Below are 25,422 nucleotides of genomic sequence, written 5' to 3'. Positions count from 1 at the left end.
ATTTTGAACTCAAGTAAATGAAAATGTGAAAAGTCTAAATAGATTCCCATGACCCTTTCCAGGTCTCCCCTCACCCTATGACTTCAGGGTGTCTTAAATACAAAGGTTCAAGCATATTCTAATGGGTGGGCATCTTGTGGCTTTTTAGTGTTCCTGCAAAAAGTAACATTCTTATCTTTTTGATTATGAAATAAGGACAAATTTAATGAATGTGTAGACCCCAGAGAGGATACTAGGAACGCCACTCCAGAAATTAAAAAAGAACACTCGCGGGGAGCCCTTCCAGTCTCGTTACCGGCTTCTGCGGCCGGGAAGCGGCGGCGAAGGAAAGGCGCGGGGGAGGGAGGGTCTCGGAGGCCGGCGGCCGGGGGCGGGGCTGCCCGGGAACTCGGCGGCGGGGCGAGGGGGACGCGCGGGGGCTCGGCGGGGGTGCGGGTGGCGGAGCCGCGCGGGAACCGCGGGGCGGCACCAGGGGAGGGGCGCGAGGCGCGGCCCCGCCGGGACCCGGACCCGAGGCGGCCTCCCGGGCACGTGCACCCGGTTCAGACCGCGGAGGCGGGGGCCGCCGTCCTGCCGCCTCCGCGCCAGGCTCCGGGCTCCCGGCGAGGCGATAGGCGCGGCTACCGGCCTGGCCCTGGCCCCGCCCCTCCCCGTGCTTTCCAGTCCCGCGAACCCGCGAGAGACCCGGGGACCCTGGGCGTCCCGCCGCCCGCCGCGAGCTTGGCGCTTCTCGGCGGTCGGGGACCTGGTGAGGTGAGCAGCGCGCCCTCGAGGAGACCCCGTTCGGGATGGTGTAGGACCCCTCTGTGGACACTATCTAGCCACAAAACACCAAACATTTAAATTCTACAGAAAGGGGAAAGGGGGGAAGGGCTGTCTCTCCTTTCCAGTATCTGGGCGGTTACTTTGGAAACGATGAAGAAACTATCTTAGAAACTGGAGGCGAGCCCAGGGTCACGCATCAGGAATGCCAGTGGCAATTTCATGAGAGCGGGGCGGGGGGGAGACAGTACCTGTATTAGGTGGGGAGAGAGGCTATGGCCGTTCCGTTTTGTTGAATGAGCAACAGACTACTGAAATGGAGAGATCCTGGACAGATTTCCACGGCATGTGGACTTCCCAGAGCCTCGTCGCCGAGCTTGTCCCCAAATCTGCCTTGCAGTGGCACATTCGCCCCAGCGATCAGGAGGGTAGGACGGGCTCCCTCACTGGGATTGTGAAGTTCTGAATAGAGAAAGTTTATTGCTCTGCTGTCTGTCTGCCCGGGAACTGCAGCATCCTCGTACCCTGGCCAGCACCCATTTCCAACTTAGCTCTATCAGAACTTACAGAGGCCACTTATTAGAACTCGGTGTTTAAATGGTGTGTGTCTAGGTGTCCATGCGCTGCTGCGGAATACAAACTTTGTTTTCCTCTAACATCGAGTGTTGTTATTACCAGTTCAAAGTAGAAATCTGTGGGGAGAGAAGTCATGGCATGCTCTTATTCCCTTTGTTGGTTTTCTAGGTATACATGCATGAACAATAGGCAAATTATGTCCTAGCCTATAATGACATGCCTTTCCTGGTGCAGCCCTTTAAACCAGAATATAGAGGATAACATTAAGTTATTGCACCCCTAGATAAAAGTGAAAGCTTTTCAAGCCGGGCCGAAAGCTGGAAAAATTGTTACGTGGCATTAGGCAGCAAGGCCTGCAAAGGAAAACTAATTTTTCTTCAACAATGGCGAAATTCACCACAGACAGCCTCCCTGCAGGCTGGGAAGCAGCCAGGCTTGTAGAACAGTAGCTTCTTCCTTTGCTGTGGTTGGAGCAAATGGGTGTGGAGATAAATGGCTTAGGAGGTGATTGCATATGGTGTGAGACAGTTGGAGTCTGGAGAATAAAAAGCTTCGGCAGTCTTGGCTTGAGTTAGGGATCTCTCGGGAGCGGGATGATGGCTCTGTGGTCCCTGTTTAGCCAACTGAATGCCACTTCAGGGCCACCGCCGTCTCTGGAGTGCCTCCTGTATTTCCCCTTCTCTTTTACCACTAGCTTTTAGCTTCTCCCTCTTCCCCAATCAAGTCTAGAGTTTAGTCTGGTCAGGGGCAGAATTGTGGTAGCCTGGGGATAGAGAACTTCAAGTCTAGTGAAAGCAGAATTGTGGCCTAGTAGAGAACCAGAGGGTGGGTGGGATGAGGCTCCCCAACTTCCAGTCTAGAGGGCTTTTAAAAGAACGGGATAGTAATGATGGGGAGGACAATAGGGGCTTAACAATTTGTTTCCTGTTGATGGCATTAATATTTCCTTTTCTGTGGTTTGAAAATAAGGGCATTTCCAGAGTGGATTGGGGGAGTATAAGGACTTCTCCAAAAAGCGACCCCCACCCTGAATTTGCATTTTATTCCACTCCCTTGTAGGTTTTCAGAGAGTAACTTGGGGTGGTGAGTGGGTGGAGGGGAGAAAGGCACACTGAGGCTGGGACCTGTTTCAGAGACAATGGAGCGAGGACTGGCAGGCAGAAAAGGATTTGAAAGTCGAAAAGAATGTTCCACATTTAGTTAGTTAAAAATCATCCTTTATTTCATAGAAAATTGTTGAAAGCTATAACATTCATATTTAGTTGCGGATTAATTTTGCCTGATGAAGGATGCAAATCCCTACCTCTTTTCTTTCCCTCCAGTGTTAGGAAAACTTTGACATACAGAAAAGTTACCTACCTCTCTTTTTATAAACTTATAACTATCTTGAGATATAACCTTGTTAATAAAAATCTGAGTTTGAAATCCAGATATGTGTGATATGACCCTGGACGGAGTTTTGATCAGAAGGTTGTTAAAAGAAAGATGTGTGAAGGATATTAAGATAGAGAAGTATATATGGTTCTTATTCTTCTGGATCTTCTCTAAGACCCAGGCAAGTATCTTAATTGCCTCCTTTTGCCCCATTCTGGAAGCATCAGTCGTATTATATCACATTGCTGGTTAGCACTGTCGAGTGGCTTCCCTTCACACTTTGAATAAAATTCACCTCCAGGGCTTACCAAAGCCCCATGCGATCTGGCCTGGTTGACCTCATATTCTTTCACTCTCCCTTCCTTTGTTCTTCCCTCTGCCTAAACACTCTTCTCTTAGATACTTGCACTGCTTCTTTCCTTTATTCATTTAGGTCTGTTTTCAAATGTGACCTCCTCCACCAGGCTTTCCCTGACCACCTGTCCCAAAACAACCTTTTGTCACTCCCTGTCCTCTGACCCTGCTTTATTTCTTCATTGCACTTATTACCTGGCATTATATAGTATATCTGTTTCTTTGTTAATTGTCCTTATATCTCCCCATTCCAGTAGCTACATAAGGACCAGACATTTTTTGTTGTAGTCATGGCTATGTTCCTGTTTGGCACGTTGTAAGGAATTTAATAAATAATTGTTGAGTAAATTAGATTATTAAATGACACAAAAAAGACATTGACTCCTATAAAGGTTGCAGAACCCTTGATAAAATACTAGAAGTCCTTTGAGGCAATTCAGGTCAATCAATATTTCATAGGTAAATGGTGATCCTGGAGATCAGTGACCTCTAAGCTGAATCCTGTGTTAGAAGCTGGGCCGATTTTGATAAGTTCACATTGCAAACAAGATATTAAAAATTTCAGTCCCATAAATTTCCCTCATGTCCCTTTCTGGTCACCCCCACCCCCGAAGCAACATTTCTGCTTTCAGAGATTAGTCGTGCATTCCTGAACATCATATAAATGCATTCACACTTACGTACTTTTGTGTCTGGCTTGTTTTTAACCAATATCATGCCTGTGAGATTCATCCATGTCGTTGAGTATATCTGTTGTTCATTTATTTTTATTCCAAGATAGTATACCATTGTATGAATATCTACCATGTGTTTATCCATTCTGTTATTGATGGACACTTAAGTTGTTTCTAGTTTGGGACTATTTGGAATAAAGTGGCCATGAGCATTATTATAGGGTCTGTCTTATTTTGAGTCCTATGTGCCACCAGTGGTGAGACAGGTGTGACACAGTTGTGGGGGTTGTGACTGATGTGGCAGCCTCCTGCAGCCCAGAGATAATCTTCCCTAGACAGTTCCACCGGGTGCTGACCTACCTCCCATTCCAGATGGAGAGTGCTTGAAAAAATGAATGTCCATGTGAATTGGGAAGCCCTCATTTTCAGTGTCTTTAGGTCTTTAACAGAGACTCTGGAATGTCTGCTGCCCTCGCTATTGTATGCCCTTCCTCTCAACTCCCTACCGGATACAAGCTGACTCTAATCAGCCACTGAACATTATGCTATCAGGGAGTTTAAATATTCATGAACGAGAGTATTGTTCAGAGCCTGATAAAATATTTATGTGTTTCCATGGGGCATTGGTTTCCATCTAGACTTCTCAAGGCTTTTTTCTGAGACGCTTGTCATAATCATGAGATACTCAGAGATAGATGGTAAGGCAAGAGAACAGCCTCTGTTACTGAACCCCACTTGCAGAGCACCCTGCTTTCTAGGGATGGGGAAGAATGAGCACACAGAAAAATGGTCATTAGGAGTGTCTGAATCAGGAGAAAGACTGCAAGTGCTGATGGAAATGGATTGAAAAAAGGAGTGCCCATTTATATAGCACCCAAAGGTGTAAATCCAGAGGGGATTGTGGGAAAGAACTTGTTAAAGTGAGGAGGGGTTAATTAAGGTGGGATGCATTCATTCCAAATAGAAGAATGAAGGAATCAGCCTTGTGAAAGATACAGTTCCTTCAGCACTGATGTAGACAAGGCCTATACAACACAACTATGCTGAGTGCTAGAATTCAGTTATCACACCTGCTGTGAAGCTGTGGGGGAAGGGAACTGGCCAGGGTTTCCAAGTGGAGGGTCGAGAACTAGCTATTCCCGAGGAAACTTTATTTTCTTTCGAGGAAGAAGTGTCTTTTGAGTCAAGTTCTGAAGAGGTGTAGCTCATTGAGGGGCAACTGTGGTGTGGAAAAACATTTCCTGAAAGACGGAATAACTTGAGCAGATATTTGAGTCAGGGCCAAAGTGCCAGTGTGGTTTGAATACAGTGGAGAGATGAGAGGGGAGGGTTAGGTCAGGGCAGGTTTGCAGTAAGAGATAAAGTAGGAGAGATAAAGGCCAGATTGTCAAGGACACAAGAGTGTGGACTTTAGTCTATTTGTTGTAGGGAACCATGTAACTTTTGACCAGAGATTGGGTCAGATTTTGAGCAATTCTTGGGAGGTACCTCCAGCTGAAGCAAATCGTTGAGGTCTATATATGCCCAAAGCACTTCCAGAATATTCTTCCATATCCAGTCAAGAGACATTGTACAGTCTACTCTAAGAGCGGTAAACAAGAAGGGGTCAGATTCATTCAGCATACTCCTGGCACTGACCAGAAACAGATGTCACCAACTACCTTCTTGCCCCCCATTCTCCTGTATACACGGAATGCTCCAAGTCAAAGTGGATTCCTAGGTTGTGTGCTTCCATCAGATCCCCATCATGGCCACTTTGCCTCAGTGAGGGGAGTGGAGAGGGTCTAGGTACTTCTTTATGACCTGAACCCAAATCTGGGTTAGTATATCTCAGACAAGGATTGCCAGGCAACTGAGGACTAAGCAGTAAGGTTGGCAGATCCTCCTTGCAGAACTCAGGCCTGTTTTGACCAGGCCACTGGGCAGTGACTAGAGAGGCAGATGGTAGAGAGTTGAGGTCATGCAGACTGATAAGCTTAGACAGGACCGCCTGGCCACCTTCTGCATGTGTTCTCCCTTCAAATTGCAGGTTTCTATTCAAAAGTACCCCAGGATGTTTGTTTTTTAACTCACAGAGAAAATAGGGAGGGGTGTTAAGCCTGTCAGTCATCTACACTTCATGATATTTATGATAAGGGAGAGAAAGTTGTGGAAGTGATGGCTCTGGGGAAGTCAGTCTTTAGTGCTAGAGTGAGGTGCTTTGCGTATTTATAGATTAGCCAGAAAGCTCTGGAGTTCTGGTGGGGAAAGCGATTTTTTGGTATAGTGGCAGGAAAGGGCGTGGGAGGACCTCTTGGGGAAACTTCATGGTTCTGCCCAGGGCTTTCCTGTTGGAATTGCTCCCTAGCTGCTCTGGGTCGTGTTCCAGAGTAACAGTGAGAACACCAAGGAAAGAATGTGTTGTGCCATTCCATTGCTGTTTGCCTGTGCTGGAGTGTCAGACTGTCAGGTGGTACTGCCAGCTCTCCATTCTGATTTTCCAAAGGTAACTGGGGAGACCTAGAGAGAGAAGGCAGAAGAAAACCTCTTAACTAGGAAAAACATAGGGGCCTGAAGGTGTGGCAGGGTCCTGAATGTGTGGCAAAGGCCTGAAGTGTTTGTCTGACAAGACTGCAGACCAACAAGGTCCATCTTGGCTCTAATCCAAAAATTCCTGATTTTCTGCCTAAAGTGGAGTTTCCTCAAGGGCCACATTAGCTGTAGTATTTCCTCTGAGCAGGTGAACAGAACGCATCTTACTTGAGTGTCTTTTCCAAATGGACATTTGGATGATTCTGTGATTATTCCCAGGCTGGTGAGGGCTGCCTGCTTTTGGATGCTGTTAGGATAAACCCAGAGGATCCAGTAAAGAAGGAGCAGGAAAGATGACAGCAGGAGGAGGGAAAGGGAAAAGTGATCTGGTGGGATCCCAGGTATCCACTTATCTGCCAGTGAAAAACTAGGATGAAGGAAGATCAAATAACCACCCAAGGGAATCTTCGCATGTAAATATTGCCAATTTCCAAGGCAGCTATGAGGAGAAAAGGACCGAGATGTGAAGGCTGCTGACACAGTCATTCTGAGGACTCTTAAATACAGGCTGGGCACACCAGAACACATAGGCACACCACAGCCATGCAGATAACAGCTGTCCAAATCCCCTTTCACACTTGCACATGCTCTCTCATACTCATTTGTAATATTAGGTGTACATATGACACACTGATCTATCCTTGCAAAGCTATACACAAATGCAGACCTACTTTAAAAAGTCAACATGAAGACAAGACGAAACTATTCCAGAATATCACCAGCAGTGGGATAAGTGATTACTTTCCTTTTCTTAAACTTATCTATATTTTACATGATTGGTATAGTAAGCATTTAAATAAAAAATAAATAAATAATCTATTAAAGAAGTTAAGTAGGGTGATTGAAGAAGAAGCATGAGTGAAGGAATTGTACAATAAGAAATAAAGATGTTAGAAGGTGAATGAATGATCCAAGAAGTCAATTCTTCATAAGCTGCTAGCTTCTGAATGTTGTTTTATTATTGAATATCACACGTCTATTGCTCTGCCTCACCCCAGGAGATCTGGGACTTTCTGTCAGCATGAAACCAAATTGCAAATGCTGAGCCAAGTGTCATATCTCCAAGGCCTTAATGCCATCCTGGGGGTGACAATTGGAAGGCCCACAACTGGCTTCCAGAGGTTCTCAAAGAACCTTCCACAAAAGTGCTAACACAGAAAACACTTCAAACCTGGGCAGCAGCATCTTGCCCGCAGAGTTTAATACTTTTTTCCTGCAGAGGCTGGGCCAGCTTGTGTATCTAGCCTTGTGTATGGAGCCAACAAAGGCTGTCAATAGCTGTAGTAGGATTTTTCCAGACAAAAGCCTGTTGTTCTATTCTCATCCATGCCTTTGTTGCCTGCTTACTGGCTCAGGCAGCCCCTTGGGAAACTCTGTGTCTGAGGCTTTGGAGGTAAATGTAGTTTTCATTTTACAACCAGCAGCTTTTTCCAGAAGCACTGTCAAGTCTGTGCTTTAATTGGCTTCTGTTGAGGGACACAAGGTGAGGCCTCTCTCCCAGAGCAGAAGTTGTTGTTTACTCACCAGGATCAACTTAGAATAAATGCTAGAGAACTGCACACCCTGCTGAACTGGGGCGTCTGGCTTTACTTGTAATTATAAAGTCTACACCATTCCTTTTTATATTTTAAATTGTGAAAGTAAAACGTATTCATTGTGAAAAGTCCCATAAGACAGCAACATATAAAGAAAATGCTATTAATCTCTACTTCCTGTCCTTTCCATCTTCCTGACAAAACTACTATTAAAAGTTGAGTGTGAATTCCTTAGCTCCTTCTTTATGGTCAAGCAAACATATGTAGTTATTTTCTATTTCATATGTTAGTGGGATCAAGTAATAGCAATTAATCTGTTTGTTTCATTAATAATATGTACGTTTTTCTATATATCTATGCTTAATTGGTCCAATTCTTTTTAAAAGCTACTTAATACTCCTTTGTAGAAGTTCCAAAATCTTCCCCATTTTTCTGTATTGATAAATATCCCAGTGTTTCTTCCAGTTTTTTTTTTTTTACACAACAAATTATGCCACCATAAACATTCTACACTTACCCTTACTTTGGGTTTATTTCCATAGGGAGATTCCCCAAATTGGCATTTCTGGGTCAAAGGGAATACACAGAATTTAAGTTCTCACTGCGGGTCTCCCCTAGAGCAGTTGCTTCCCTCCCTCCTTTTGTCTTTCTGGCCCCTCTCCCACCACCTTTCCCCAGGGAAGCCTGTGTGTTTAGACAGGAGAACCCTGCAGTGAGGACTTGTCCTTGCCAAGTGTGGATTATAGTAGCACAGTGGAGAACGGGGTCTGCTGTATCTTGGTTGCATTGTGTGTCTATTGCTTCTGGTTGGCCAGACTGTTTACAATTCCCCTTGCTCAATTATTCCATGCTGTGGAATTATACATGGTCTTCATCTATGGCAGGAGCAGTGTAATCAGTTGCAGGACCGGGGCGTGCTTTCAGAGAGAATAGGTTGTTACGGTGCTTTCTCACAATGCTGTATCTGCTGTTTTTTGTTATGCCCTTTCTGTAATAGTTGGATTGAGAAAAGTTCTTCAATTCCATTCCAGTCTTCTCCCTCTATTTTGAGGGATTTGGGTTTGGGGAGTTTTATGAGTACCTAGTCAAATCAACCATAACTGATTATTTAACATGAGGATAATTAGTTAAGAAGGTAGGGGTCTTGGAGCTTAAGGATCAGTGCCAAGCAACAGATGCGAACATTTTTAAACAAATGATTTTAGCAAACCTTGTATTAGGAATGAGCTTTCCAGGACTACTTGGCTTTCATTTTCAGTGTGCTCTTGTTTGGATGTAAAAGTTCAGCCTAGTCCAGCAGATGAGAGAGGAGAGGGATTCCCCACCACACCAGGGCTGGAGAAAATATCAGAGAAGCATCAAGGGAAGCTGGTGAGTACAGACAAGTGAAATGTAAAAAATGAACTGACAAAATAGCAAAAAGTAAATGAGATTTTACAATCATCAGCTGAAGGCTGCTGTGTGATCAGCAAGCCTGGGAGCTCATGGACACTTTATAGATATCTGTGATCTCTAATCCATATTAGAAACCCAACTGTGAATCTGTGTTCAGAATGCAAACATTAGCAATGCAGAGGGAAAGGAATTATGGAGTCCTGTGACAGACATTTTGCTATTGATTTCTATAACATTTGCTGCAATTTTTACTCAGTAGCTATGAAAAAGATTTCTATGTCCTAGATTGAAAACTAAAGGAAGAAAAAGAAACCAGGATAGAAGTTATTGCAATTAATTTTTAAGGAAAAATTTTAACTTTGGTTTGAACATGTATAAACCTGCAGAATAAGCATTAGTCTTTGTGCTAATACATACTTTTATATAAACTTTTAATTTTCAAATATGCACTGGTCAGTAATGATTGTAAAACCAGTCCCTGTAGTACGTTTTTCTTTTGTAACTTAGGGATTCTAAAGGTATCTTAACTGGTCTCATAGTACTAAAGATAGTTATGTCTTATACTGTTTGCATTGTCATTTGTGTCTGTAGATTAAAGATTAATTTTAAACAGTTTGGTCTTGTCAGTAAAAAAAAAAATTAAAGTTAAATATACTACCAGACATTGAGCATCTGCTTCTGGCTATAACGAACTACCTGATATAGACCATTGCTCCCATAGGGGACATGTAGTAAAGCCAGATTTTAAAAATCTATGTAAAGTCAAAAGGACCTACTAAGGAAGCCAGGTCTTGGGAGCTACAACCTCAGAAAGAAGTAAAGTTCATTGAGTGACCCCACATTTTGGGGTGCTTTTTCCCTTTAGATACTTGCCATTGTTTAAGTAGAGCTTCTAAGAACCAAAGCAAAAAGCAGATGCTAAGAGTTAGAGAAGCTGAGCAGAACATTCAGCAGTCTGATAGGGCTAGGGAGAAAAAAAAGAAAAAGAAGGAATTCACGGATACTAAATGAGCCAAGACATGAGAGGCCATGATTGTGAAAAGATAAGAGGCACAGTAAAATTAGCCAAATAATCTAAGAAGTTTTCCTTCCAAGCCATTCACCGGTTTATAAGCAGCACAGACCAAGAGGTGAAGAAGCCAAACAGAAAGCAGGTGCTGAAAAAAAAACAACTAATCAGAGCTACTTACAGTCTTATGAGCTGGGGAGATAAAAATTGGAGTATAGAGTCCACCAAGGTTTAAGGGGCCTGAAAACAACTGTGATGTTTAATTTATATGTCAATTTGAGTGAACTACAAGATGCCCAGGTATCTCATTAAACATTACTTTTGGGTGTCTGTCAGGGTTTCTGGAGGAAATTAGCATTTGAATTAGTGAACTGAGTGAAGCAGTTGGCCCTCCCCAATGTGGGTGGACATCATCCAATCCTTTGAGGACCTGAATAGTATAAAAATGCAGAGGAAGGTTGGAATTTATCTGCCTGACTGTTTGAACTGGGACACTGATTCTCTCCCGTCCTTGGGGCCCTTGGTTCTCAGGCCTTCAGACTCGGGCTGTCATCTACACCATTAGCTCTCTGGCTCTCAGCCTTTGAACTACACCATCAGCTTTCCTGAGTCTCTAGCTTACAGGTGGCAGATCATGGGGCTTCTCAGCCTCCATAGTTGAATGAGCCAAAATTTTACAATAAATCACTTTTATTTATTTGTAAGATATTGGTTCTGTTTCTCTGTGGGACCCTGACTAATACAAATACCCAAAGCTTTCAGTTGGGACTCCTAAAAGACTGTGCCTCAGGAGTTCACTCAGAAATTGACTCTGTCTTATAACAATTGAAATTCAGTTCCCAATCAGATCAGTCGCTGATTGGATTAAAGTAATCTCTTTTTATTCTAATACCCTAGCGAAGCTAAAGAACATATTTACTGGAGAAGAGAAAATGATCCAGAGCCTCTATATTCTTAATACATGGTTTCTGATATTCAGTTAAACAAAACAAAGGCAAGCATATCAAGCTATAGTTTCTAGAAGATGGTGCAGAAAAAGAGAATGCAGTCTCCCTGAGTTGAGAAGACAGTTTTGAGTCTAGGGAGACCAAGGCAGCTGAAATTTGCAGGACAGTGTATTAGAAAGGAAAGAGCTGCATAGAGAGAACTCCAGAGAGCCACATAAAGTGCACCTTTATTATAACGCTGAGTACTGATCAGCACATGCCTATAAGGAAACTACCTAGGAATTAAAAAAGAACCACTCAAAAGGATAGAGGGAACAGTATTTTGCTTGTCACAGAAGGCTGGGAATAGTGCTCATTTCCACTAGTTGCACTGGAAAAACTAATAGCTCATGGAGTATTGGGTAGTATGCTTTGAAAGATCATGCCTTAATAGTGGGGAATAATTAGCTCTAGATTGAGACAAAAAGACCAAACTGTTCTGAATTAATTTAACTGCATCTCAGAACAAAGCTTAATAATATTTAGAGGAATAAGAAACTAATATATATGTAATTCGAATGCCCCAAGGGAGGGCACAGGAAAATATTTGAAGAGATAATGAGTGAAACATGTTTCAGTTTAATGAAAACTGTAAACTCACAGATCCAAGATGCTCAACAAACTCCAAGCCAAAAACAAACAATCAAAAACCATAACCAAGACTCAAGGTGGCGGTGTGAGAGGTGAGACAGAGAATTCCTCCCAAAACCACATATAGTGTGAAAATATAGTTAATACAGATAGCCCTAAAACAGCATCAGGAAAGAAGGCTCCACCAGACTGGATACAGACTTCACGAACAGAGCAGACTTCATGAAACAGGGTAACATATGATAGCCTTGATCCAGTGGGACCCAAGCCCTTCCCCTACCTCAGCTCACTGGTGGGAGGAAGAGAAATGGAGCAGGGAAGGGGTGGAAGCCTAAGACTGCTGAACAGCCAGCCCTGGAGGTCTGCTTTGGAGCCCAAAACTACATTGTGTGGTGCTCTGGAGGTTGGTGGGGTTGGGGAGCTGGGAAAGGCAGAGTGCTTGAGACACTGAGATTCTGGCTGTTTGTGGAGGACAGGGATCCACATCAGGCCACTCTGTGACAGAGGAAAGGTGGGCAGTCTGAGAGGCTTCCTAGCAGTGAGAGGGCTGCTGAAGGGGTAGGGTTTGCACAGAGTTAGCTGAGTGGGAGAAAGGATAGGTGGACAAGGTTGTCTGGGTGCACTCTGATCACCAGGTTGGGAACTTTGAGGAGCTTCAGGTGCTCCACCTGCTGGCTGCCTACTTAGCTCTGAGGCCCCCCACTGTGACACACAGCCTGCTCATAAACCGGCAGTCACTACACTGGTGTCAGGACAGCCAGAGGGAGGCCCTGCCTACAACAGCTAGAGACATCAAGCACAGACGCTTATGCCTGTGCACTCGGCCCACTGGCTCTGATACTGGAGACAGGCACTGCAGCCGGGAATTAGGAAACAGCACTTTCCTCCTCCCAGGCACCAGCTCCACTCCCCTACAACCCCCAACCTCACTCTAGGGGCTGAGCAGCTCCAGAGACTAGAGCTTCTGGGCACTAGAGGGCACCACATAGACTTATGAAATGTCAAAGGAAACTGGTTCAGACCAAAATCTCACAAACGCCAGGAAAAGGACCAAATGAAACTGAACTTACCAATCTTCCTGGAAGAGAGTTTAAAATAAAAATCATAAACATGCTCATGGAGGTACAGAAAAATATTCAAGAACTCAGGAACGAATTTAAGATGGAGATTCAATCATTAAGAAATTCCATATCTGAAATGAAACGTACAATGGAGGTATTTAAAAGCAGATTCAATGTAGTAGAAGAGACAGTAAATGCAATAGAAATTAGAGAAGAGGAATACAAAGAAGCTGAGGCACAGAGAGAAAAAAGGACCTCTAAGAATGAAAGAATATTGAGAGAACTGTGTGACCAATCCAAACAGAATAATATGCGCATTATAGAGATACCAGAAGAAGGAGAGAGAGAAAAAGGGATAGAAAGTGTTATTGAGTAGGTAATTGCTAAAAACTTCCCCAATTTGGGGAAGGAAATAGTCTCTTAAGCCGTGGAGGTGCACAGATCTCCCAAAACAAGGAACCCAAAGAAGACAATATCAAGAAATATAATAATTAAAATGGCAAAGATCAAGGATAAAGACAGACTGTTAAAAGCAGCCACAGAGAGAAAAAAGATCAAATACAAAGGAAATCCATCAGGCTATCATCAGACTTCTCAACAGAAACCTTACAGACCAGAAGGGAGTGGCATGGGTATATTTAATGCAACGAAGCAGAAGGGACTCAAACCAAGAATACTCTACCCAGCAATGTTATCATTTAAATTTGAAGGAGGGATTAAAATTTTTTCAGATAAGCAAAAGCTGAGAGAATTTACCTCCCATAAACCACCTCTACAGTGCATTTGGAGGGACTTCTGTAGATGGAAGTATTCCTAATGCTAAATAGATGTCACCAGGGGAAATAAGACCACAGCAAAGTAGAACAATTAATTACTAAGCAGATGCAAAATCAAATCAATTACCCTCAAAGACAATCAAGGGATAGACAAAGTGTACAGAATATGATACTTAACATATAAAGAATGGAGGAGGAAGAAAAAGGAGGAAAAAAAAGAACCTTTAGGTTGTGTTTGTAATAGCATACAAAGTGAGTTAAATTAGACTGATAGTAAGGGAATTACCCTTGAACCTTTGGTAACCACGAATATAAAGCCTGCAATGGCAGTAAGTACATACCTATCGATAATCACCCTAAATGTAAATGGACTGAACGCACCAATCAAAAGACATAGAGTCACTGAATGGAAAAAAAACAAGACCTGTCTGTATGCTGCCTACAAGAGACTCACTTCAAACGTAAAGACATACACAGACTGAAAGTAAAGGGATGGAAAAAGATATTTCATGCAACTAATAGAAAAAAGCAGGATTTGCAGTACTTGTATCAGACAAATTACACTTCAAAAGAAAGTCACAAGAGACAAAGAAGGACATTACATAATGATAAAGGGGTCAGTCCAACAAGAGGATATAACTATTATAAATACCTATGCACTCAATACAGGATCACCTACATACATGAAACAAATACTAACAGAATTAAAGGAGGAAATAGAATGCAATGCTTTCATTTCAGAAGACTTCAACACACCACTCACTCCAAAGGACAGATCAACCAGACAAAAAATAAGTAAAGAGACAGAGGCCCTGAACAATGTATTAGAACAGATGGACCTAAGGGACATCTACAGAACACTTCCTCCAAAAGCAACAGGATACACATTCTTCTCAAGTGCACATGGAACATTTTCAAGAATAGATCATATACTAGGCCACAAAAAGAGCCTCAGTAAATTCAAACGATTGAAATTGTATCAACCAGCTTCTCAGATCACAAAGGTATGAAACTAGAAATAAATTACACAAAGAAAATGAAAAATCCCGCAAACACATGGAGGCTTAATAACATGCTCCTAAATAATCAATGGATCAATCACCAAATAAAAACAGAGATCAAGCAATATACAGAGACAAATGACAACAATAATTCAACAATGCAAAATATGTGGGATGCAGCAAAGGCTGTGCTAAGAGGGAAATATATTGCAATACAGGTTTACCTCAGGGAAGAAGAATAATCCCATATGAACAGTCTAAACTCACAATTAATGAAACTAGAAAAGGAAGAACAAATGAGGCCCAAAGTCAGTAGAAGGAGGGGCAAATGAAGATTAGAGCAGAAATAAATAAAATCAAGAAGAATAAAACAACAGAAAGAATCAATGAAAGCAGGATCTGGTTCTTCAAGAAAATGAACAAAATAGATAAACCCCTAGCCAGACTTATCAAGAAAAAAAGAGAATCTATACACATAAACAGAATCAGAAATGAGTAAGAAAAATCACTATGAACTCCACAGAAATACAAAGAATTATGAGAGAATACTATGAAAAATTATATGGTAATGAAGTGGATAACCTAGAAGAAATAGACAACTTTCTAGAAAAATACAACATTCCATGGCTGACCCAGGAAGAAACAGAAAATCTGAATATACCAATTACCAGCCACGAAATTGAACTGGTAATCAAAAAACTACCCAAGAGAAAAACCCCTGGGCCAGATGGTTTCACTGCTGAAATTATCATTTAGTGAAGACCTAATACGCATCCTCCTTAAAGTTTTCCAAGAAGTAGAAGAGGAGGGAATACTCCCAAACTCATTCGATGAGGCCAACATCACTCTAATACCAAAACCAGGCAAAGACATCACAAAAAAAGAAAATGACAGACCAATATCCCTGATGAACATAGATGCAAAAATACTCAATAAAATATTAGCAAACCAAATTCAATAGTACATCAAAAAGATCATCCATCATGATCAGGTGGGATTCATCCCAGGGATGCAGGGATGGTACAACACTCTAAATCCATCAACATCATCCACCACATCAACAAAAAGAAGGACAAAAACCACATGATCATCTCCACAAATGCTGAAAAAGCATTCGACAAAATTCAATATCCATTCATGATAAAAACTCTCAACAAAATGGATGAGGGCAAGTACCTCAACATAATAAAGGCCATATATGACAAACCCACAGCCAACATTATACTTAACAGCAAGAAGCTGAAAGCTTTTCCTTTAAGATCAGGAACAAGACAAGGATGTCGACTCTTCCCACTTTTGTTCAACATAGTTCTGGAGGTCTTAGCTACAGCAATCAGACAACACAAAGAAATAAAAGGCATCCAGATTGACAGGGAAGAAGTCAAACTGTCCCTGTTTGCAGATGACATGATATTGTACATAAAAAAAACTAAGAATCCACTCCAAAACTACTAGATCTAATATCTAAATTCAGCAAAGTTGCAGGATACAAAATTAACACACAGAAATCTGACATTCCTATACGCTAATGATGAACTAGCAGAAAGAGAAATCAGGGAAACAATTCCATTCACAGTTGATCAAAAAGAATAAAATACCTAGGAATAAACCTAACCAAGGAAGTGAAAGACCTATACTCTGAAAACTACATGACACTCATGAGAGAAATTAAAGAAGATACCAATAAATGGAAACACATCCCATGCTCATGGATAGGAAGAATTAATATTGTCAAAACAGCCATCCTGCCTAAAGCAATCTACAGATTCAATGCAATTCCTATCAAAATACCAACAGCATTCTTCAGTGAACAGAGCAAATAGATAAAAAATTCATATGGAACCAAAAAAGACCCCAAATAGCCAAAGCAATCCTCAGAAGGAAGAATAAAGTGGGGGTGGGGGTGGGGAGGGGGAATTAGGCTGCCTGACTCCAAGCTCTACTACAAAGCCAGAGTAACCAAGACAATTTGGTACTGGCACAAGAACAGACCCACAGACCAATAGAACAGACTAGAAAACCCAGATATAAACCCAAGCACATATGGTCAATTAATATATGATAAAGGAGCCATGGATATACAATGGGGAAATGACAGCCTCTTCAACAGATGGTGTTGGCAAAACTGGACAGCTACATGTAAGAGAATGAAACTGGATTATTGTCCAACCCCAAACACAAAAGTAAACTCAAAATGGATCAAAGACCTGAATGTAAGTCATGGAACCATAAAAGTCTTAGGGAAATACATAGGCAAAAATCTCTTGGACATAAACATGAGCAACTTCTTCATGAACATATCTCCCCAGGGAAGGAAACAAAAGAAAAAATGAACAAGTGGGACTACATCAAACTAAAAAGCTTCAGTACAGCAAAGGACACCATCAGTAGAACAAAAAAAATCCTACAGTATGGGAGAATATATTCATAAATGATATATCCGATAAGGGGTTGACATGCAAAATATATAAAGAGCTCATGCACCTCCACAAACAAAAAGCAAATAAGCCAATTAGAAAATGGGAAGAGAAGCTGACCAGACACTTCTCCAAAGAAGAAATTCAGATGGCCAACAGGCACATGTAAAGATGCTCCACATCTCTAATCATTAGAGAAATGCAAATTAAAACCACAATGAGATATCACCTCACACCAGTTAGGTTGGCCACCATCCAAAAGACAAACAACAACAAATGTTGGCATGGATGTGGAGAAAAGGGAACCCTCCTACACTGCTGGTGGGAATGTAAAATAGTTCAACCATTGTGAAAAGCAGTATGGAGGTTCCTCAAAAAACAAAAAATAGAAATACCATTTGACCCAGGAATTCCATTCCTAGGAATTTACCCTAAGAATCAAGAACCCAGTTTAAAAAAGACATATGCACCCCTATGTTTGTCACAGCACTATTTACAATAGCCAAGAAATGGAAACAACCTAAGTGTCCATCAGTAGATGAATGATTAAAGAAGATTTGGTACATATACACAATGGGATATTATTCAGCCATAAGAAGAAAACAAATTCTACCATTTGAAACAACACGGATGGAGCTAGAGGGTATTATGCTCAGTGAAATAAGCCAGGCAGAGAAAGGCAAGTATCAAATGATTTCACTCATCTGTGGAGTATAAGAACAAAGACAGAACTGAAGGAACAAAACAGCAGCAGAATCACAGAACCCAAGAATGGACTAACAGTTACCAAAGGGAAAGGGATTGGGGAAGACGGGTGGGAAGGGAGGGATAAAGGGCACAAAGGGACATTATGATTAGTACACATAATGTAGGTGTGGGGGACACAGGGAAGGCAGTATAGCACCGAGAAGACAAGTAGTGATTCTATAGCAGCTTACTACGCTGACGGACAGTGACTGTAATGCGGTATGTGGTGGGGACATGATAATAGGGGAGTCTAGTAACCATGTTGTTTATGTAATTGTACATATAATTATAGTAAAAAAAAAAACAAAACATAACCAAAACAAACCCTTAGTATATTGATGTGATTGCTCAAAGTCAGTGATAAACAGAAAATCTTCAAAGCAGTCAGAGGGAAAACCACATTATGTCCAGAGGAAAAAAGAAAAGGATGGCAAAGATAAGGTCATTTCTCATCAGAATAATGCAAGCAAAAAGAAGTGAAACAGCATCTTTAAAGTACTAGGGAGAAAAATCCCCAAAACTTTCAAACTCAAATTCTATGTCCAGGGAAAATATCTTTCAAAACAAAGGTAAAATACTTTCTTAGGTATAAAAAGCTGAAAAATTCATCACTGGCAGATGTTCACTACAAGAAATGATAAAAGGGAGTCCTTTTAGCAGAAGGAAAATGATACCAGTATGATAAAAATGATGCGTATCAGACATGGCAACTACATTGGAAAATAAATAAGATTTTTCTTATTTAAACCTCACATAAGTATAATGGACACTTTAAAGAAAAATAAACACAATGTACAGTGGGGTGTTTAATATATATAAAAGAAATGTATAACAGTGACAGCACAAAGGCTGGGAGTGCAGACATGGAAGTATATTGTAAAGTTCTTATACTGCATGTGAAATCGGATGATATTACATGAGGACAGATGGTGATAGGTTAAAGATGTATTTATAAATATGAAAATAATCACAAGGAAAATAAAGAAGTATAGCTAATAAGCCAACAATAAGATAATATATAAAACACTGAATTCTCACCTAAGAAAAGGCAGAAAAGGAGGAAAAGGAACAATGAAGAGATGAGATAAATAAAAAATAAAAGCAATATGGTACACTCAAGCCTAAATATACCAGTAACTACCTTAGATGTAAATTATCTCTACCCTTCAACTAGAAGACAAAAATTGCCAGATAGAATAAAAAAGTAAAGCCAACTTTATACTACGTACAAAAAACTCACTTTAAATATTATGACACAAATAGTTTAGAGAAAAGGGTGGAAATGATTTACCATGCTAACACTAATCAAAATATAGCTGAGTAGCAATGTTAAGTAAAGTAGATTGCAGAGAAAAGATTAACATGGATAAAGAAAATTCATAATGATAAAGGAGTCAATTCACCAGAAAGATACACAATACCATGCACCTAATAACAGTGTTTCTAAATACTTGAAGTAGAAATGATATGACCTCAAGGAGAAATAGACAAATCCATAACTGTAGTCCAAAATTTCATTAGCTTTCTCTCAGTAATGGATGTAACAAGAAGACATAAAATAACTAAAGATACTGAAGAAGGGACCAACAAAATTAGTTGACCTCATTGATCTTTTTAGAGCTCTATATTCATCAACTGCAAAATATGCACTCCTTTCAGGTGCACATGGAACATTTATTAAGATATACCATATTTTGGGCCATAGAACAATTCTCAATACATGTAAAATGATTCGAGTCATACAAAGTATGTTCTTGATCACAATGGGATTAATTAAGAAGTCAATAACAGAAATCTTCAAAGATTAGAAACTAAACAATGTACTTCAAAATACCTCGAGTCAAAGAAATCAAAAGGGAAATGGCAAATATTTTGAACTGAATGAAAATGAAGTCATGTATCAAAAGCAGTACTTAGGCAGAAATTTATAGTGCTAAAGGTTTATAAGAAGAAAAGTCTCTAAAAAAACAGTTTTAAAAAAAGACCAATGGTTCTCTGAAAGGAGAAACAAAATTGATAAACCTTTATCCAGTCTCATCAGGAAACAAAGGAGAGAGAACTCAAAATCAGAAATGAGGGAGAATTTAAAACTGACACCACTGCAGAAATACAAAAGATAAGAGACTAGTACAAAAAATTATACCAACAAATTGGACAACCTAGAAGAAATGGATAAATTCCTATAAGTATACAATCTTCCAGACTGAATCAGGAAGAAACAAAAGATCTGAAGAGACCAGACTATGAAATGTAGTCAAATTAAATCAATAACCAAAAAAAAAAAAAAAATCCCAACAAGCAAAGTCCAGGACAAGACAGGTTTCCAAGTGAATACTATCAAACATTTAAAGAAGTGTTAATACCTATCCTCAAACTATTCCAAAAAAACAAAGTTATATTTCCAATTTCATTCTACAAGGCCAGCATTACTTTGAGGTCAAAATGAGACAAGAGAAGAAAATTATCGGCAAATATCCCTGATTAACATATATGCAAACTTTCTCAACAAAATATTAACAAATGAACAACTGAACTCAGCAATATATTAAAAGAATCATTCACAATAATCAATTGGGATTTATTCCACGGATGCAAGGATGGTTCTATGTCCACACATTAATGTGATACACCACAACAAAAAGGATAAAAGTCATATTTCAACAGATACAGAAAAAGCATTTGACATTTATTCATGACAAAAACTCTCAAAGTGGTTATAGAGGGAATATATCTCAGCATAGTAAAGACCACATATGGCAAACCCACAGCTAACATCATACTCAAAAGTGAAAAGCTGAATGCTTTTCCTCTAATATCAGGAACAAGACAAGGATGCCCACTCCTACCACTTCCATTCAACATTGTACCAGAAGCCCTAGCCCTGGTAAGACAAGAAAAAGAAATAAAAAGCATCCAAATTGATGGAGAAGTAAAACTGTCCTATTTTCAGATGACATGACAGTATATATAGAAAACTGTAAAGAGTCCACCAAAAAAACTACTACATATAATAAATGAATTCAGTAAAGTTGCAGCATACAAAATGAAAATAGAGAACTCTATTGTGTTTCTAGACACTGGTAATGAACCAGAAGAAATAATTAAGAAAACAATCACATTTACATTTGCATCAAAAACAATAAAATACCTGGGAATAAATTTAACAAATGAGGTGAAAGACCTGTACTCAGAAAACTACGAAACATTGATGAAAGAAATTGAAGGTGATACAAATGAAGAGAAAGACATACCATGCTCATGGATTGGAAGAATTGATGTTAAAATGTCCATAGTATACAAAGCAATCTACAGATTCAATCCCTATCAAAACAACAATAGCATTTTTCACAAAACTAAAACAAATAACCCTAAAGTTTATATGGAATCCAAAAGGCCCTAAAGAGCCAGAGTAATCTGAAGAAAGAAAAAAGCTGTAGGTAGTGCAGAATTCAGACTGTTCTAAGCAAAACAGTATGGTGCTGACACAAAAACAGACATACAGATCAATGGAACATATTTCTAAGCTCTCTAGCTCAGAAATAAACCCACACTTATATGGCTAGCTAATCCGTAATAAAGGGGGCAAGAATATACAAAGAGAAAAAGTCAACTCTCTTCAATAAATGTGTTAGGAAAACTGGACAGTTACATGCAAAAAAGTTAAACCAGATCATTTTCTTAAACCATACACAAAAATAAACTCAAAACGGATCAAGGGCCTAAATATAAGACCTGAGACCATAAAACTCCTAAATGAAAACATAGCCACTAAACTCTTGATTGTCAGCATTAGCAATACTTTTTTGCAATTGTCTCCTCAGGCAATGAAAACAAAATAAAAAATAATTTGGTCTACATCAAACTGAAAACTTTTTGCACAGTTAAGGAAACCATCAACAAAATGAAAAGGAAGCCTATTGAATGGGAGAAGATATTTGCAAATGATAATATCCAAAATATATAAGGAACTCATTCAAATCAACACCAAAAAAACCAGTAATCACTTAAAAATGGGACCTATATAGACATTTTTCCAAAGGAGACATACAGATCACTAACAGACACATGAAAAGATGCCCAACATCACTAATCATCAGGGAATTGCAAATCAAAACCACAATGAACTATCACCCTACACTTGTCAGAATGGCTAAAATAAAAAAGGCAAGAAGTAACAAATGGTGGCAAGGATATGGAGAATAGGGAACTCTCATGCACTATTAGTAGGAATGTCAATTGATGCAGCTACTATGGAAAACATTATGGGATTTCCTCAAAAAATTAAAAATAGAAATACCATATGACCCAGCAATTCCATTTCTGAGTATTTACCTGAAGAAAATGAAAACACTAATTCAGAAAGATACATTCATCCCTATGTTCACTGCAGCAGTTACAGTACCCAGGAAGCCACCTAAGGTCCATACACAGACGAATGGATAAAGGAGATAGGCATATATATTTATGTATATATACATATACATACATACATGTGTATATACACTTTACATACACATATGTATAAACACACATAATGGAATATTACTCAGTCATAAAAAGGAATGAAATATTGCTATTTGTGACAGCATGGACAGACCTAAGTGAGGTATTATGCTAAGTGAGATAAGACAAAGACAAATATTGTATGACTTCACTTATATGTGGAATCTAAAAAACAAAACAAATGAAACAAAACAGAAAAAGACTCATAAATACAGAGAACAAATTGGTGGTTGCTAGAGCAAGTGGGTGTGGGCAATTGGACAATATAGGTGAAGAGAATTAAGAGTCACAAACTTAGTTATAAATAAATAAGTCATGGGAATATAAAGTACAGCATAGGGAATATAATCAGTAATGTAATAATTTTGTATGGTAACTGCATTATTGTGGTAAGCATTTCATAATGTATATAAATGTTAAATCACTGTTTACATAAGAAACTAATAATATTGTATGTCAACTTTCAATTAAAGAAAAATTTAAAAAAGGAGTCTCAAATGAATATTCTCAGCTTCCATTCTAAGAAACTAGAATAAAGAAAGAACAAATGAGACCCAAAGTAAGCAGAAGAAAGGAAGTAATAAGTATCAGAACAGAAATCAATAAAATAGGTTGCAAATTAAAAAAAACAGTGGAGAAAATTAGTAAAGCATTGAGAATATCAATAAAATCAATAAACCTCTAGCTGGACTGATCAGGATAAAAAGAAAGGAGACATCCTATACTAATACCATGAATTAAAGAGGTGACATCACTAGAAATTGTATAGATATTATAAATGTTATTGAAATAATTTCTTCAATTTAGGTGAAATGAATAAATTCCTTGACAGACACAAACTACCAAAGTTCATTCAATAAACACTGAAGATGACAAAATTCAACATCCATTCATGATAAAAACTCTCAACAAAATGGGTATAGAGAGCAAGGACCTCAACATAATAAAGGCCATATATGACAAACCCACAGCCAACATCATACATAACAATGAGAAGCTGAAAGCCTTTCCTTTAAGATTGGGAGCAAGACAGGGATGCCCACAATCTCCACTTTTATTCAACATAGTTCTGGAGGTCCTAACCACAGCAATCAGACAACACAGAGAAATAAAAGGCATCCAGATTAGTAAAGAAGTTAAACTGTCACTGTTTGCAGATGACATGCTATTGTACATAAAAAACCCTAAAGAATCCACTCCAGAACTACTAGATCTAATATCTGAATTCAGCAAAGTTTCAGGATATAAAGTTAATACACAGAAATCTGTAGCATTCCTATACACTAACGATGAACTAGCAGAAAGAGAAATCAGGAAAACAATTCCATTGACAGTTGCATCAAAAAGAATAAAATACCTAGGAATAAACCTAACCAAGGAAGTGAAAGACCTATACTCTGTAAACTACATGACACTCATGAGAGAAATTAAAGAAGATACCAATAAATGGAAACACATCCCATGCTCATGGATAGGAAGAATTAATATTGTCAAAATGGCCATCCAGCCTAAAGCAATCTACACGATAAAGGAGCCATGAATATACAATGGAGAAATGACAGCCTCAACAACTGGTGCTGGCAAAACTGACAGCTACATGAAAGAGAATGAAACTGGATTATTGTCTTAACCTCATACACAAAAGTAAACTCAAAATGTATCAAAGACATGAATGTAACTTATGAAACCATAAAACTTTTAGAAGACAACATAGGCAAAAATCTCCTGAATATAAACATGAGCAACTTTTTCCTGAATGCATCTCCTTGAGCAAGGGAAACAAAAGCAAAAATGAACACATGGAACTACATCAAACTAAAATGCTTCTGTACAGCAAAGGATACCATCAACAGAACAAAAGGGAGAATATATTTGTAAACGACATATCCGACAAGGGGTTAACATCCAATATATATAAAGAACTCACGCGCCTCAACACCCAAAAAGCAAACAACCCTATTAAAAAATGGGTGGGTGATATGAAGAGACAGTTCTCCAAAGAAGAAATTCAGATGGCCAATGGGCACATGAAAAGATGCTCCACATCACTGATTATCAGGGAAATGCAAATAAGAACCTCAATGAGATATCAACTCACACCAGTTAGGATGGCCAGTATCAAAAAGACTAAGAACAACAAATGCTGGCGAGGATGCAGAGAAAGGGGAACCCTCCTACACTGCTGCTGGGAATGTAAGCTAGTTCAACTATTCTGGAAAGCAATATGGAGATTCCTCAAAAAACTAAAAATAGAGATACTATTTGACCCAGGAATTCCACTCCTAGGAATTTACCCAAAGAATACAACTTCTCAGATTCAAAAAGGCATTTGCACCCCTATGTTTATTGCAGCACTATTTTCAATAGCCAAGATATGGAAGCAACCTAAGTATCCATCAGTAGATGAATGTATAAAGAAGAGGTGGTACATAAACACAATGAAATACTACTCAGCCATAAGAAAGAAACAATTCCTATCATTTGCAACAACGTGGATGGCGCTGGAGGATATTATGCTCAGTGAAATAAGCCAGCCAAAGAAAGACAAGTGCCAAATGATTTCCCTCATTTGTGGAGTATAGCAATGAAGCAAAACTGAAGGAACAAAACAGCAGCAGAGTCACAGACTCCAAGAAGGGACTAGCTGTTACAAAAGGGAGGGGTGGGGGTGGGCAGGTGTAGAGGGAAGTAGAAGGGAATTGAGGGATGTTGTGATTGGCACACATGGTGTGGGGGGCATCATGGGGAAGACAGTGTAGCACAGAGAAGGCAAATAGTGACTCTGTGGCATCTTAATACACTGATGGGCATTGACTGCAATAGGGTGTGTTGGGGGTACTCTATAATGTGGGTGAATGTAGTAACCACATTGTTTTTCATGTGAAACCTTCATAAGAGTGTATATCAATAATACCTTAATAAAAAAAGAGAAGAAATACTGAAGAATGTGAAAGCCCAGACCTATTAATAAAAAGTCTCAGCAAACTAGCAATAGAAGAGAACTTCTTTAAACTGAAAAGGGAATCTGTGAAAAATCTGCATCTAACATTGCATTTAATGATAAGAGACTAAATATTTTCTTCCTAAAAT

General features: G+C 39.6%; 1 protein-coding gene across 3 annotated transcripts in view; it reads left to right on the top strand.

The window, feature by feature from the left end:
• GPR156 (G protein-coupled receptor 156) overlaps positions 1-25,422 on the top strand; it is a 95,639-nt gene that overhangs the window by 1,251 nt on the left and 68,966 nt on the right. For 2 of the 3 annotated variants that reach the window (XM_036883475.2, XM_036883473.2), the window contains exon 1: positions 474-753. The exons of the other annotated variant lie outside the window; for it this stretch is intronic. The gene's annotated coding sequence lies outside the window, so the exon portion shown is untranslated. Of the gene's footprint in view, positions 1-473; positions 754-25,422 lie in introns of those variants that run through there. 3 annotated transcript variants of the gene reach the window in all.

Source organism: Manis pentadactyla, chromosome 1 (assembly GCF_030020395.1).
Source record: "Manis pentadactyla isolate mManPen7 chromosome 1, mManPen7.hap1, whole genome shotgun sequence".
In the NCBI taxonomy this organism is placed as follows: domain Eukaryota; kingdom Metazoa; phylum Chordata; class Mammalia; order Pholidota; family Manidae; genus Manis; species Manis pentadactyla.
The sequence above is the reverse complement of the archived record's forward strand: the minus strand, read 5'-3'. Positions and strand labels throughout refer to the sequence as shown.